The sequence below is a fragment of the Coenobita brevimanus genome, chromosome 57, assembly GCF_032717465.1.
Source record: "Coenobita brevimanus isolate Jiangsu-jjx chromosome 57, ASM3271746v2, whole genome shotgun sequence".
NCBI classification, from domain to species: Eukaryota; Metazoa; Arthropoda; class Malacostraca; order Decapoda; family Coenobitidae; genus Coenobita; species Coenobita brevimanus.
This window is the reverse complement of record NC_137010.1, coordinates 15,838,224-15,852,411: the sequence shown is the minus strand read 5'-3', so window position 1 is coordinate 15,852,411 and position 14,188 is coordinate 15,838,224. Positions and strand designations below refer to the sequence as shown.

General features: G+C 42.2%; 1 protein-coding gene across 1 annotated transcript in view; it reads left to right on the top strand.

The window, feature by feature from the left end:
• Positions 1-14,188, top strand: part of LOC145401905 (uncharacterized) — a 107,618-nt gene that overhangs the window by 37,521 nt on the left and 55,909 nt on the right. The window lies entirely within an intron of this gene.

Here is a 14,188-nt window from a genome sequence, read left to right as displayed (position 1 = left end):
ACCTCACTCACATACACTCTCTTCGTCAGTCTTTCACCCTCCATCCTCTCCACATGGCCAAACCACTTCAGTGTGGTTTATATGCTGTACAATATTTGTGGATGTACTAGAAAGCGATAAGAGAAATACATTGGGGTTGTTTGGCCATATGGAGAGGATAGAAAGTAAGACACTGATGAGGAGAGTGTATGTGAGTGAGGTGGAGGGGGGGTAAAGGGAGGGGTAGACCAAGGATGAAATGAAGGGATGGAGTGGAAAGGTATATGAGAGAAGGGGGGTATGATCTAGGAGCAGGGCAGTGAAATGATGGAGGACAGACAACATGGAGGCAATTTGTTTGTGGCCACCCCTAGAATTAAGGCATCTAGCAGTGAATAGATAGTTAGACAGTATTGTGATATGGACATTTAATTAGGTTATGCATCTCTTACCATAATACTGTCATGTGCATTATTTATAAACTGTACACTATTTTAATAGGGCCATTTAATTCAGTTCGTAGTGTTTATGAAGGCTACAGCAGTCTTTCATTCGTCAGCCATCTCATCTCATACCTAAATACAGTACTCTTATGTGCTTTATTTATATACTGTACAATATTTTGATATGGACAGTTAAGTCAGATCATGCATCTCATACCTTAAATTTAGGAATGCCCAAAAAGATACCAAACTTTTAAAATCGCGCCAATGAGCTAGCCTAGTATGCTTGTGATGGGAGCACTGTGAAGCAGCAACTTTGAACTTTAGTCTGACATTTGCCACATTACACCATATCACTTAGACATCGAGGTACACGTGCGTGAGTGAATGTGTTAAATGTTTAGTGCACATTGTGTTTTTGTTGCAAGTTGACTAATGAAGGATCATGAAGAGCAACGTGTTTGCATGAAATGCTGTTTCAAATTTGGAAGAACTTTTATGGAGACTTTTTGGATGTTGCAACAGGCTTATGGAGAGGATTGTTTGAGCCCTACACAGCATCACAAGTGGTTCCAGCAGTTCAAATTGGGAAGGACTTCCACTGAAGATTACCCCAAATCTAGGCAGCCTTTCACATCAACAGATAGCGATCACATTGGAAAAGTGCATGCTGTGATCTGTGAAAATCGTTGCCTGATTGTCCATGAAGTTACCGAAGAAGTAGGCATCTGTAAAAGTTCTTGCTACACAATTTTATCTGAAAACTGAGGATACATTGTGGCATTTTGTTGCCACAAAGTTTGTGCCATGTCTACTGACAGATGAGCAAAAAGAGAACCATGTTACAGTCAATCAGGAGCTGTTTGATTGTTTGAATGCTAATAAAACTTTGTGAATAATGTCATAATAGGTGATGAAACATGCGTGTACAGCTATGACATTGAAATGAAAAGGAAGTCATCACAGTGGATTTAAACATCGTTACTGAGAATAAAAAAAAATATCGGTCAAATGAGAAGGTGTTGATCATCTTTTTTTTTATGGGTTGCAGGAAGGGCATTGTTCATCATGTCCTGAAGCATTTGAGGAAGGCAGTGCGAAGAAAGAAGCCTGAGGCATGGAGAAACAAAACTTGGTTGCTGCACCATAGCAATGCACCTGCTTATGCATTGCTTCATATCCATGACTCTTTGGCAAAGCATGAGACGACTATCATCCCCCAGCCACCCTGCTTTCCATATTTGGCCCCTGCGGACTTTTTTTTTTGTTCCCTGAGCTGGATTCTGCCATGAAAGCATGCTGGTTTCAGATGTTTGAAGAGATAGAGAAGAAAATTTGGTACAAGAACTATGCACCATCCATGAAAACACATTCCAGGATGTGTTCCAGAACTGGAAAAAATGTTAGGAATGTTGTATGAACAGTGGAGGGAAGTATTTTGAAGGAGACAGTTCTGATTAAGTTGTAAGTAAAGCAAATATATTTGTTTTTTGATAAGTTTAGTTTCTTTTGAGACAGACCTCGTACTCTCATGTGTATTACGATATGGTCTTTAAGTCAGATCATGTAAAATCAAATCACAAGATACCGTGCTTCTTCTTACGGAACCCCCATACTGGGAGTTGGGCATGGTCTATCTGTCTATCTATCTATTGCCAGACGCCTCAATCCTGTTTGGGGTGGCCACAAACAAATCGCCTCCACGTTGCCCTGTCCCCCGCCATTTCACTGCCCTGCTCCCAACTCACACCCCCCTCTCTCATATACCTCTCCACCCCATCCCTCCATCTCATCCTCGGCCTCCCCCTCCCTCTTCTCCCCTCCACCTCACATACACTCTCTTCGTCAGTCTCTCACCCTCCATCCTCTCCACATGGCCAAACCACCTCAGTGTGTTCCTCATAATGCTTCCTATCACATCCACATCCACACCACAACGCTCCTTTATATCCTCATTCGTCAGCCTGTCTCTCCATGTGACTCCACAGGCTCCTCTTAAATAACTCATTTCCACTGCCCTCACTCTTGACTTGTGTTCTTCCAACAACGACCTAGTTTCACTTCCATACGTTAGAGTTGGTATCACAATACTGTCATGTAGTAACTTTTTCACTTCCATGCTCACTTCCCTGTTTCTTATCACTGAATTTAAAGAACCAGCAACCTTTCTTCCCTGCTGTACCCTTTCAAGCACTTCACCCTCCAAACCTCCATCCTTACTCATCACATTGCCCAAGTACAGTACTTAAACGTACTCACATTTTCCAATTCCTCACCATCCAACCTCACTGTACATTCACTGACTTCACCTCTCTCAAAGACCATCACTTTACTCTTCCCTACATTCACATTTAGATTCCGTTTCTTACACACTCTCCCAAACTCATCCACCAAGCCTTGCAGCTCCCCTTCGTCTTCACTCAACAACACAGTATCATCTGCAAACAACAGTACAGGGAGTTTCCAAACACTATCCTCTCTCACCAGGGCCACTCCAACATCCACTACCCTACCTTGTACCTCTTTTATTACCCCATCCATGTACAGATTGAACAACCATGGAGACATGACACATCCCTGTTTCAACCCAACCTTCAAAGAGAAAAATTCACTTAGTTCACCATCCACACGCACTGCAGCCTTAGCACCATCATACATACTCTTCACAGCATTCAACAACTTCCCATCTACTCCATATGGTACTCCATGATACAATAATTTAAATTATCCAGCATTATTCAGCCAACTCCCACGCCAGATATTGCAGAACGCCGGATATTGCATAGGTACCCCCAATCGACTATCCATTCAACGTTATGCTGAAAAATGTGCCAATACCTTATGCTGTCATTCTTGACCCTCTATCCTGAAAACTTTCCAACACTATTTCCCATGAATAAAAGATTAAAATCAAGCATAAGATACAATACAGTATTGATACAGTACACATAATACAGTGATACAGTGCTGTATATGACATAATCAAATCATACTGTACTCACCTAATGTTAGCATCAGTGGAGGGTAGATATGCACAGATACTGTATATCCTCACTATACAGCAATCAGAGCACTGAATGGCCTCGAGGTTAGTCACAGCACCACAGCAGCAAGTGAGGCATGGGAGGCCACAGACTAAGTTACAACACTAGAGGTTAGCCACTGTGTGGGTCAAAATTGAGAGCACACAAATACGCCCCCACTGTATGGCATCCACAGGAGAGAATGAGAGTGACGGTAGGCTTAGCGTGTCAAGTGGGCTGCTTCCACAACGCATTGGTATAGGCTGGCACGTTGCGGGGTCTGCGCTTGCTCCAGTTGGGTCATGTGTCAAAGGTGGGTGATAGACTTCACCACCAGAAAATGCGTAGTACTGTTGATTGCTTCCCATTTCTGAGCCAGCTATTGCCTAATTTCACCAGATGTTTTCATAGAGCCGAGCAAAAAGCACCAGATATTGCACCAGGCCAGATGTTGCAACGATGAATAATTTAGAGTCTGCTGTAATAGAGTAATCCCTCGATTATCGGACATCATAGAACCATCAGGATATCCAGATACGGATGAAATCCAGATACAGAGCAATATCCGACCTACCAATACCTTACACTTACCCAGCCTATAGGTACGGTACCCCACCTGATTGTGGCAGTGTTTTTTGGTCTTTCAGCTACTGTACAGTACTGTACTTAGACATTAAAACACACATGGGAATATCCAATATAATGCTAGACACTAAGAGAACAATACATAAACAATAAAAATCCAAAAAAAATTCACAGTACATGACTTCCCACCCAGTGAACGATGGACAGGTGTCGTAACCTGCTGGCCCCCAGCTGGTGTTCAACAAGTGTCAAACACCCCCTCCTCCTCCATCTCCTCCTTCTCCATTCACTGGAGCTGGGCAATGAGTGGGGACGTGCGCCCTTGGTGATGGAGGCCAATCCACCTCAGGAGACTCTTGAAGATAGCAGCAGACTCACATCTAACGATGACTCAGAGGCTGTCTATGTGCTGGATGTACTGACAAATACAAGGTGGTGGTGGTGGTGGTGATAGTGGTGGGGAGATTGGGCTCGCACACATGGGGGTGGCAGGCAGGAAGTAGGAGTTGACCTTGGTCTGATGATATGTGTGACGATTCTGACGGAGGATTGCAGCGTCCCTGACTGCCCACAGAACCATCGCAAGCTTCAGTGGCACGAACTTCGTGTCGTAATGTGAGTGCTCGGCATATTCGAGCACCTGTTCAATGCCACCACTTAGCGTACCAAGACGAGGGAGTGGTGAACTACTCAGTCAGGGTCCTCATCCTCGTCACTCTCCTCTGTCTGTTCCACTGAGACAGCAGTGGCAATCTCCTCATTAGTCAACATTTGATAACCTGGATTGCCGTTGTTGTCGTCCAGCCACTCCCTCACATCATCGACGTCCACATCCTCGCCTGCCATACATAGATGAAGGTAGAAATTATCCACATCAAGTCTTTCAAAGTCATGCATGGTCTCTTCTCCTTGACAAAGACAAGACCAACTACTTTTGACGGTTTTGATGGAGACTTCCTTCCAAGCACTTGCCCAGTTGAACACCGCAGACTTGATGTTATAACGGCAATGATTTTCCAAGGTCTGCTTCCCACATGTGTCGACCCCTTGCTTGTCCTCTAGCACCACCATGACCTCGTCCAGGAACCTCCGATGGTACAGGCTCTTTGCTGCCACAATAACACCTTAATTCATTGGTTGAAAGAGAGCAGCTGTACTAGGTGGCAGAAAACATGCATCTGATCTGACCGTTATCAGCAACCAATTCCTTCTCAGATGAATGCACAGGGGCACTGTCGATGATCAGGAATGCCTTCACATGGTCGCAAGGGATACCAAGTTCCGCCATTTGTAACGGATAACCTCCTTGACAAAGTGTCTGTGGAACCAATCTCTAAAGATCTTGAGGTAAACCAGGCCCTCACAGAATGGTACCACACAATAAGAAGGCTATCCATCAACCCACAGGGACAATGTGGTTGTTTTGCATGTCCAACAATAATGGGCTTGAGGCAGTACATCCCGTTAGCATTGGCACAGCACAAGACTGAGAAACGCTGTTTGGACAACTTCCAACCAGGCACAGTCTTCACCCTCTCTTCTGCCACGGTGTTGGTGAGCATGAAGTGATAGAATAGGCCAGTTTCATCAGCACTGTACACTTGACCAAGAGCAAGGCCCTCCTTCTCGATCAGGTGATGCACTTTCTGACGAAACGGCTCAACATCCTCCGCTGTCACTTCCAGCAAATGACCCGCATAGGAAAGCAGATATTTTTGCCAGTACATTTGCCAGAAATTCTACCATATAAGATGCCATCCAGAACGTCCCTGTACTAGAACTTGACTCTCCCGAAATTGTTCCACTTAAAATACAGACAAGATACATAAAACCCATCCTAGACAGTTTACCTACCAACAAAGCTCCAGGCCCAGATGGAATTCCACCTATTGTTTTGGAAAAGGGTTCCCTTGAACTTGCCTCTGTTCTAGCTAAATTATTCAGACTATGCATATGTACTTCTTCATTCCCAAATTCATGGAAAGAAGCCAATATCCACCCAATGCCAAGGAAAGGAAGTTCTTCTGACCCCTCTGATTACAGACCAATAGCTGTCACATCTTCTTTTGGTAAGGTATTTAAAACTTTAATCAATAAGCACATTGTTAAACATCTTGAATCTGACAACTTGGTTAGTGATAGATAGTGTGGTTTTCGCCACGAAAGATCCACCATTGACATACTCAATCTCCTGACTCATACCGTCCATCAATCAGTTGGCCTACATGGGGGAACTCATGCAATAGCCCTTGATATATCCAGGGCTTTTGATGGAGTGTGGCACTGTTCCCTGCTGTCCAAACTCCCTTGCTATGGACTAGCATCTTTTGTTCCTTTGATTTCCTCATATCTCAGTGACAGGAAAATAAGAGTACAAGTAGATGATGTATATTCCAATTTCCACTCAGTTAACACCGGCATGCCTCAGGGGTCAGTTCTGGCGCCAACCCTGTTCCTGGTTCATATTAATGATTTCTTATCTGTCACCCACAATCCCATCCACTCATATGCAGATGACTCAACACTACATAGTTCATTCCCACTCAGACACCCACTTACAATGTCTAATATCTCTACCTCTGAACTCAGTACAGCCATCTCCATAAATCAAGACCTATCTACGGTCAGTGATTGGGGGCAAAACAACTTTGTCTCATTTAATGCTAGTAAAACTAAATATATACAATTTACTAGTAGACAGATATTGCCAGATTCATATATTACCTTCAGTGCTACTAATATTCCCATCTCCAAAAGTATTGAAATTCTCGGTATCTCACATAACAGTGCCCTCAGCTGGACCTCTCATGTTAGATCCCTTGCTAAAACCGTGTCAAAGGAACTTGGATTAGTGTAGAGAATTCACTGATGAGCAGTTCGCTATAATTTATAAGAGTCATGTGTGCTCTCAGCTTGAATATTGTTCACCCTTGTGGAATGGATGTGGAGAGGTTGCATTAAAACAACTAGACAAAATTCAGAACAAAGCTGTTAGAATTATTAACAACCCTGCCATTACAAATAAACTACCTCCTCTACAAGTAAGAAGGAATGCTGCCTTCCTTGAATTATTTTACAGATATTTTTATGGCAAATGCTCAGACGAAGTTGCATCCATGGTGCCACCTCTCCATGCCTTCCCTCGTGCTATGCGGACATCTGGCAGCACTCATGACTGGAATGTCACTCAGCCATATTGCAGAACTTCTGCCTATCAGAATTCTTTCATTCCCCATACTGCATCTCTCTGGAACTCGCTTCCCCAGAGTTGTTTCCCTCCAAACTTCAACCTTCAGCTCTTCAGGAGTAACTGTTACAGATATTTTATGAACAGAGGACACCAGTAATCTGGTGTATGGATTATTTTTTTTCATTCACTTGTTCTTCCTTCCTCTGTTCTGTTATTTACCAAAAAAAAAAAAAAAAAAAATGTGTCTTACTGTCAGTAAGTCCCTGTCAAAGTTTGAACTAGAAAAGCCAACCTGCAGGTGCCTCAAAGTCATGCATGTTGGCGTCAAACCCAGATTTTGGGAATATTTGCAGGCAACTGCTAACCATGAAACCGCAAACTAATATATTGCTAAATCTGGGGCTTTACTGTACGGGGTAACTGCACAATTTAACCATAAAAGACAGTACAGTCATGTAAAACATGCAAAAAAATCACTTACGAACCACTAGGAACAGCTTTTGCTGTGGGAAAAGCAGGAAATATCTTCCTGTGAATTTTTAAAGTAATTTCTCAGAAAAATCTGTGAATATGCGAACTCTCATACCGCAAACCCCACGAATAGTGGGGATTGACTGTAAAATTATTTTTAGTCAGGAAGACTGTTTAGGGTTTTTTCTATGTCTGGATAGTTACACAGTACAGTATATGATTTTTGTTGGGGTTATAGAGGTACGTCCTCTCAAGTGGCTAGGAAGGGATGGTTTGTCATTATCTAAAAATCTGCAACAACCAACTTGGTTTTGGCAGATTTATGATAGATATTCAGAATATTACAGCAGATTTCTGTAGACTGGAGTATTAATCATGTGCCAGAACCAACAAAATACATCCCAGCAGTTGCTGGATACTGTTGGGAAAAAGATATATCTATCTATCTATCTATTGCCAGACGCTTCAATCCCGTTTGGGGTGGCCACAAACAAATCGCCTCCACGTCGCCCTGTCCCCCTCCATTTCACTGCCCTGCTCCCAACTCACACCCCCCTCTCTCATATACCTCCACCCCATCCCTCCATCTCATCCTCGGCCTCCCCCTCCCTCTTCCCCCCTCCACCTCACTCACATACACTCTCTTCGTCAGTCTTTCACCCTCCATCCTCTCCACATGGCCAAACCACCTCAGTGTGTTCCTCATAACGCTTCCTATCACATCCACATCCACACCACAACGCTCCTTTATATCCTCATTCGTCAGCCTGTCTCTCCATGTGACTCCACAGGCTCCTCTTAAATAACTCATTTCCACTGCTCTCACTCTTGACTTGTGTCCTTCCAACAATGTCCAAGTTTCACTTCCATACGTTAGAGTTGGTATCACAATACTCTCATGTAGTAACTTTTTCACTTCCATGCTCACTTCCCTGATTCTTATCACTGCATTCAAAGAGCCAGCAACCTTTCTTCCCTGCTGTACCCTTTCAAGCACTTCACCCTCCAAACCTCCATCCTTACTCATCACATTGCCCAAGTACTTAAACGTACTCACATTTTCCAATTCCTCACCATCCAACCTCGCTGTACATTCACTGACTTCACCTCTCTCAAAGACCATCACTTTACTCTTCCCTACATTCACCTTTAGATTCTGTTTCTTACACACTCTCCCAAACTCATCCACCAAGCCTTGCAGCTCCCATTCGTCTTCACTCAACAACACAGTATCATCTGGAAACAACAGTGCAGGGAGTTTCCAAACACTCTCCTCTCTCACCAGGGCCACTCCAACATCCACTACCCTACCTCGTACCTCTTTTATTACCCCATCCATGAACAGATTAAACAACCATGAAGACATGACACATCTCTGTTTCAACCCAACCTCCAAAGAGAAAAATTCACTTAGTTCACCATCCATACGCACTGCAGCCTTAGCACCATCATACATACTCTTCAGAGCATTCAATAACTTTCCATCTACTCCATATATTCTTAATACTTTCCACAATCCTTGTCTATCCACCCTGTCATATGCTTTCTCCAAATCCATGAAAGCTGCATATAACTTCTTTCCCTTCTCTAGAAATTTTTCCACTAAAGATCTAAGAATGAATATCTGATCCACACAACCTCTTCCCTTCCTAAAGCCTCCCTGTTCTTCTCCAGCTAATTCCTCAGTTCTTTCTCTAACTCTGTCAATAAGTATCCTAGCATACACTTTTCCTATTTTACTAAGAAGACAAATGCCCCTATGATTACCACACACTTCTTTTTCCCCTTTTCCTTTGTACAAGGGAATAATTATACCTGACTTCCAATCCTCCGGGACTCTACCTTCCTCCCAGGCCAATCTGCACATCTTCCACATCCATTTTACTACTATCTTTCCCCCATGATTCAGCATTTCACCACACACTTCATCAGATGTCTAATACAGTTTGTAACAGTGTGATAGCCACGACATGGACTTGGATCCAGTTTACTTGTGACAAGTTTCCAGCAGAAGAGTGAGATTGGATGGCTGTATATCAAGGTTGTAGCTACATTTTTTTTTTTTTTTTTTTCACTTGGTAGTCCCAGGGTTAGTGTTAGGTACCCATAGTTGCAAAAGTAACTACCTTTTGCGGAAAAAAAAAAAAAAAAAACGGTAAGGAAGAGGTACTGGAGGACCTCCTAAACTTCCTAAAATACATCTTTGGGTTCAGATTGGAAAAGCAAAAATTCAAGTGAAACATCTTTACGTGATGTATGTAGTCTTGCTGCCCATCATGTTCTTCAAGCAACCTCAAAGTTCTCATGGCACAGATCCCCCCCCCCTTTTTTTTTTTTTTTTTTTTTTTTTTTTTTTTTTTTTTTTTTTTTCTCCCAAGTGGAATCAACCCAGCTCCCTTTGTAAACATGGTCAGCAAGGGCAACATGATGATGATGATGATGATAACTTATTTGTGTCCAAGGGTCAGTTGATGACAATATTAAACTTGTAAAAAATGGTGATGTGTAATCATCATATAGCCTGCATATACCTCCATGTATTCCCCCTCCCCCTTGATGACTTGCATACATGTGGCAGTACCCTTTTTCTGCATGGTTCACACAGTGGCTTTAAAAACTTTGACCCACCATGTGACCCGAGCAGGAAGAGATGAGAATCCATTCTTACCCTTAGTCTAGCACCATGATGTTGCCACATGTACACAAAAACATCACAGGAGGGGAAAAAAAAAGTGCTTTGAGGCAACTGTACATCCAGCTTCACCATCATCATCAAAACTGAAATTTTAGCCAATTTGATTCTGAATGCTGAAATGTTTATATAATGAACTGTTGCAGTATTGGATAAATAAAATCCTGAAACCATATAGAGACAGGACAGAATGTTGCAGACAGCGCTAACTCAGTTCTGACTTATCTAATGGTCTCTTCACAGGTAATTAGCGGATTTTGTTTCAGATCAAAATTCTCATCTTCTTATGAGTATACAGTAAAATCTCACCATAACGGACTAACTGGGGCCCAAGCGATTCCGAAAAAAGTAAAAGTCCAATAAAAGCGACATCTGGACTTCCCCCTGCTAACCCGCACTTTCTTATATGCATATTGAAGCAATTTTCCCCATATGATACTGAAGAAAAGCCCGAGATGCATTCCATGCCCAAACCCAAACTCTCGTATACCTTAGTCAACAGACTTTGACATAGAAACATCATAGGTAATATTATTATCCTCATAAACAATACTATTGCTAAAAAATGAGACAGCAAACATCACATGCATGTAGGTGAGACAGTGAGAGGGCAACTGACAGGCTACAGCCAGGCAGGCAGCAGTGAGCTACGTGGGGGCAGGGGGATGGGAGGGAGACAAGCAGGGATGGGAGAGGGGGAGGGGATGGGGAAGATTACAACCAGGGGTAGGGGAGGACAGGGAGGGAGACAAGTGGGGGTGAGGGAGGGCTGGGGGGAAAGGAAGGGCAGGGGGACGGGGTGGGAGACGCGCAGGAGTAGGGTAGGGTGGAGGGACAGGGAGGGAGACAAGAATGCCAAACTGCCCTATTAACCACACCCTGTCTTACTCACCCATTCTCTCTCTCTCTCTCTCTCTCTATCTCTATCTCTATCACACACACACACACAAGGAGAGGCAAGGCCATTGAAGGTAAAGTTTAAGTCTCAGGCAACAGTAAACGAAATTATCAGTAGAACAAGGAAATTATCAGACAAGGAAGGGTTCAAAAATGTTTGGATAAGGAGAGATGCAAATGAGGAAGAAAGAGCTAAAATAAAGGAGTTTGTAAAGGAAGCAAAGGTAAAAAACGAACAGTGAATGGAAGAAGAGAAAACATTGTTATATTGGAGAGTCGTGGATCAGAAATTAAGGAAGTGGTACTGGTGGAGAGAAGGAGAAAAGAGTGTATAAAAAACATCAAAAATAATGTGAAGGTGGCATATACTAATGTTGATGGTTTAATATCAGCAAGGGTAGAAATCAACGATTTTTTTAGGGTACATGAACCTGATGTTATTTGCCTCATAGAGACCAAATTAAGAGAAGATATTGATGTTCATATGGGAGATGGTAAATACAAACTGTGAAGAAGAGACAGAAAAGAAAAAATGGGAGGAGGAGTGATGATAGCAGTGAAGAACAACAAATGTAGATACCGTGGAAATGGGAGAAGGCATGGCCGAAGTGATAAATATGAAATTAGAAACTGGAGAGAACAGTAAGAGAGATATGGCAGTAGTTTATGTTCCCCCTAAGACAAGAGCATGGAGTGATGATGAATACCAGGAAATGTTGACAGACATGGCTAACTATTTACAGAAAATGATTGAGAAAAGCAGCAGTAAATTTTAATGGGTGACTTCAGTTGTAAAGAGGTGAACTGGGAGGAATGGACTTAGGAGGCAGCAAAGATTCGTGGGGCACTACATTATTAAATATAACAATGAACAATGTGATGACGCAAAGAAGAGACACGGTTCCGAGGTGAGGACACACCAGCAAGACTAGACTTACTGTTTACCAAAGAACCCAATGTAATAGAATCCTTGAAATATCTGTGTCCTATTGGAAAAAGTGATCATGTGGTCATTAAGTTCCAGATGATAACAGGGAAAGTAGAGCCAAGAGATGAGCTTTATAGGCTTTGGGAAAGCAAACTTTACAAGATTGAGAGAATTTTTTGAAAATGCAGATTGGAGAAAATTCAGAGAAACAAGAGATTTACAGAGGAAATGGGATATTTTTCTGGGCTTCTATAATTCAAGAGTGGAAAAATTTGTGCCAAGAGCAATGGGGAAAGAAAACAGGAAAAAGGAGTGGTTTAATAGAATGTGTATGATAGCAAAAAGAGAGAGAGAGACACGGCATGGAACAATTGGAGAAAGAGAGGTAACAACAGAACAAAGGAAGAATATAAAAGAACTAGAAATTATTACACAAGAATACATAGAGAGGAAGAAAGGAACTTTGAAGAAGGTATAATAGACAAATGTAAGGATGAACCCAAACTGTTTTATTGATTTGTCAATAGCAAACTGAAACAAAAAGGAAGGAATCACCAAACTGAAAGTAGAAGGAGAGGTCTGTAAAGATGCAGCAATGCAAGCAGATATAATGAACAAATGTTTCCAATCAGTTTTCACTAATGAAAAAGAGTTTGTGGAACGGGAGGGAGTGACTAGAAATTTAGTGATAAAAGATATTAAGGTGGAAGTACAGGAAGTGTATAAATTACTGGAAACTCAAGATGTAAGGAAAGCCCCTGGACCAGATGGAATCTCTAATTGGGTACGAAGGAATGCAGAAAACAACTGGCGGATAAGATTCATAGTTTAATTGTGTGTTCTCTGGAAGAAGGGAAAGTGCCTTAAGAATGGAAGAGGGCAAATATGGTACCAATTTATAAGGGAGGAAACAAGGAAGAACCCCTGAATTATAGACCAGTGTCCCTAACCAGCATGATCACAAAATTGTGTGAAAGAATTCTGAAAGATAGATGGATAAAATATCTGGAAGAGATGAATATTTTGGCAGATAGTCAGTTTGGATTTAGAAGTGGAAGGTCATGTGTTTCCAACTTGTTGAGTTTTTACTCAAGAGCGATTGGTTCTACAGGAGAGAGATGGTTGGGTGGATTGTGTGTATTTAGATTTGGAGAAGGCCTTCAACCAGGTATCTCATAAAAGACTAATGTGGAAACTAGAGCATATAGGAGGACTGAAGGGGAACCTCCTGGAATGGATGAGAGACTTTTTGAGAGATAGACAAATGAGAAAGTAATAAAGGATAGGATGTCTGGATGGAGGGAAGTAACAAGTGGAGTCCCACAGGGCTCGGTGTTGGCACCTGTAATGTTCCTGATTTATGTAAATGATATGGTAGATGGAATGAACAGTTATGCAAGTCTGTTTGCTGATGATGCAAAGATCTTGAGGAAGGTAGAGATTGAGGAGGATTGTAAAATGCTGCAGGAGTATCTGGATAGGATACACGATTGGAGCCGGATGTGGGAAATGAAATTTAATGCAAAGAGATGTAAAATATTGGAAATGGGTAAAAGTACCAAGAGGCCATCATTGAATTGTTTGATGGGTAATGAACCAGTCACAAAAGTGAGAGAGGAGAAAGATTTGGGAGTGCTGGTCTAGGACAATTTGTCACCTGAAAAACACATTAACAAGACAGTTAGAGAGACGTATAAACTCCCGACTAATATAAGAATAGCTTTTCATTATCTGGATGAGATGATGAAAAAATTGATTGTGGCCATGATTCGCCCCAGGTTAGAATATGCAGCAGTAGTGTGGTCCCCACACAAAAAGAAAGATATAAACAAGATTGAGAGAATACAAAGAACAGCAACCAAAATGGTCCCCAGTCTGGCAAATCTGTCGTACAGAGAGAGGCTGGAAAAGCTGGATTTGCCTTCTTTAGAAGAATGGAGATATAGAGGTGATATGATTGCAGTTTCAGGACCATGGTGG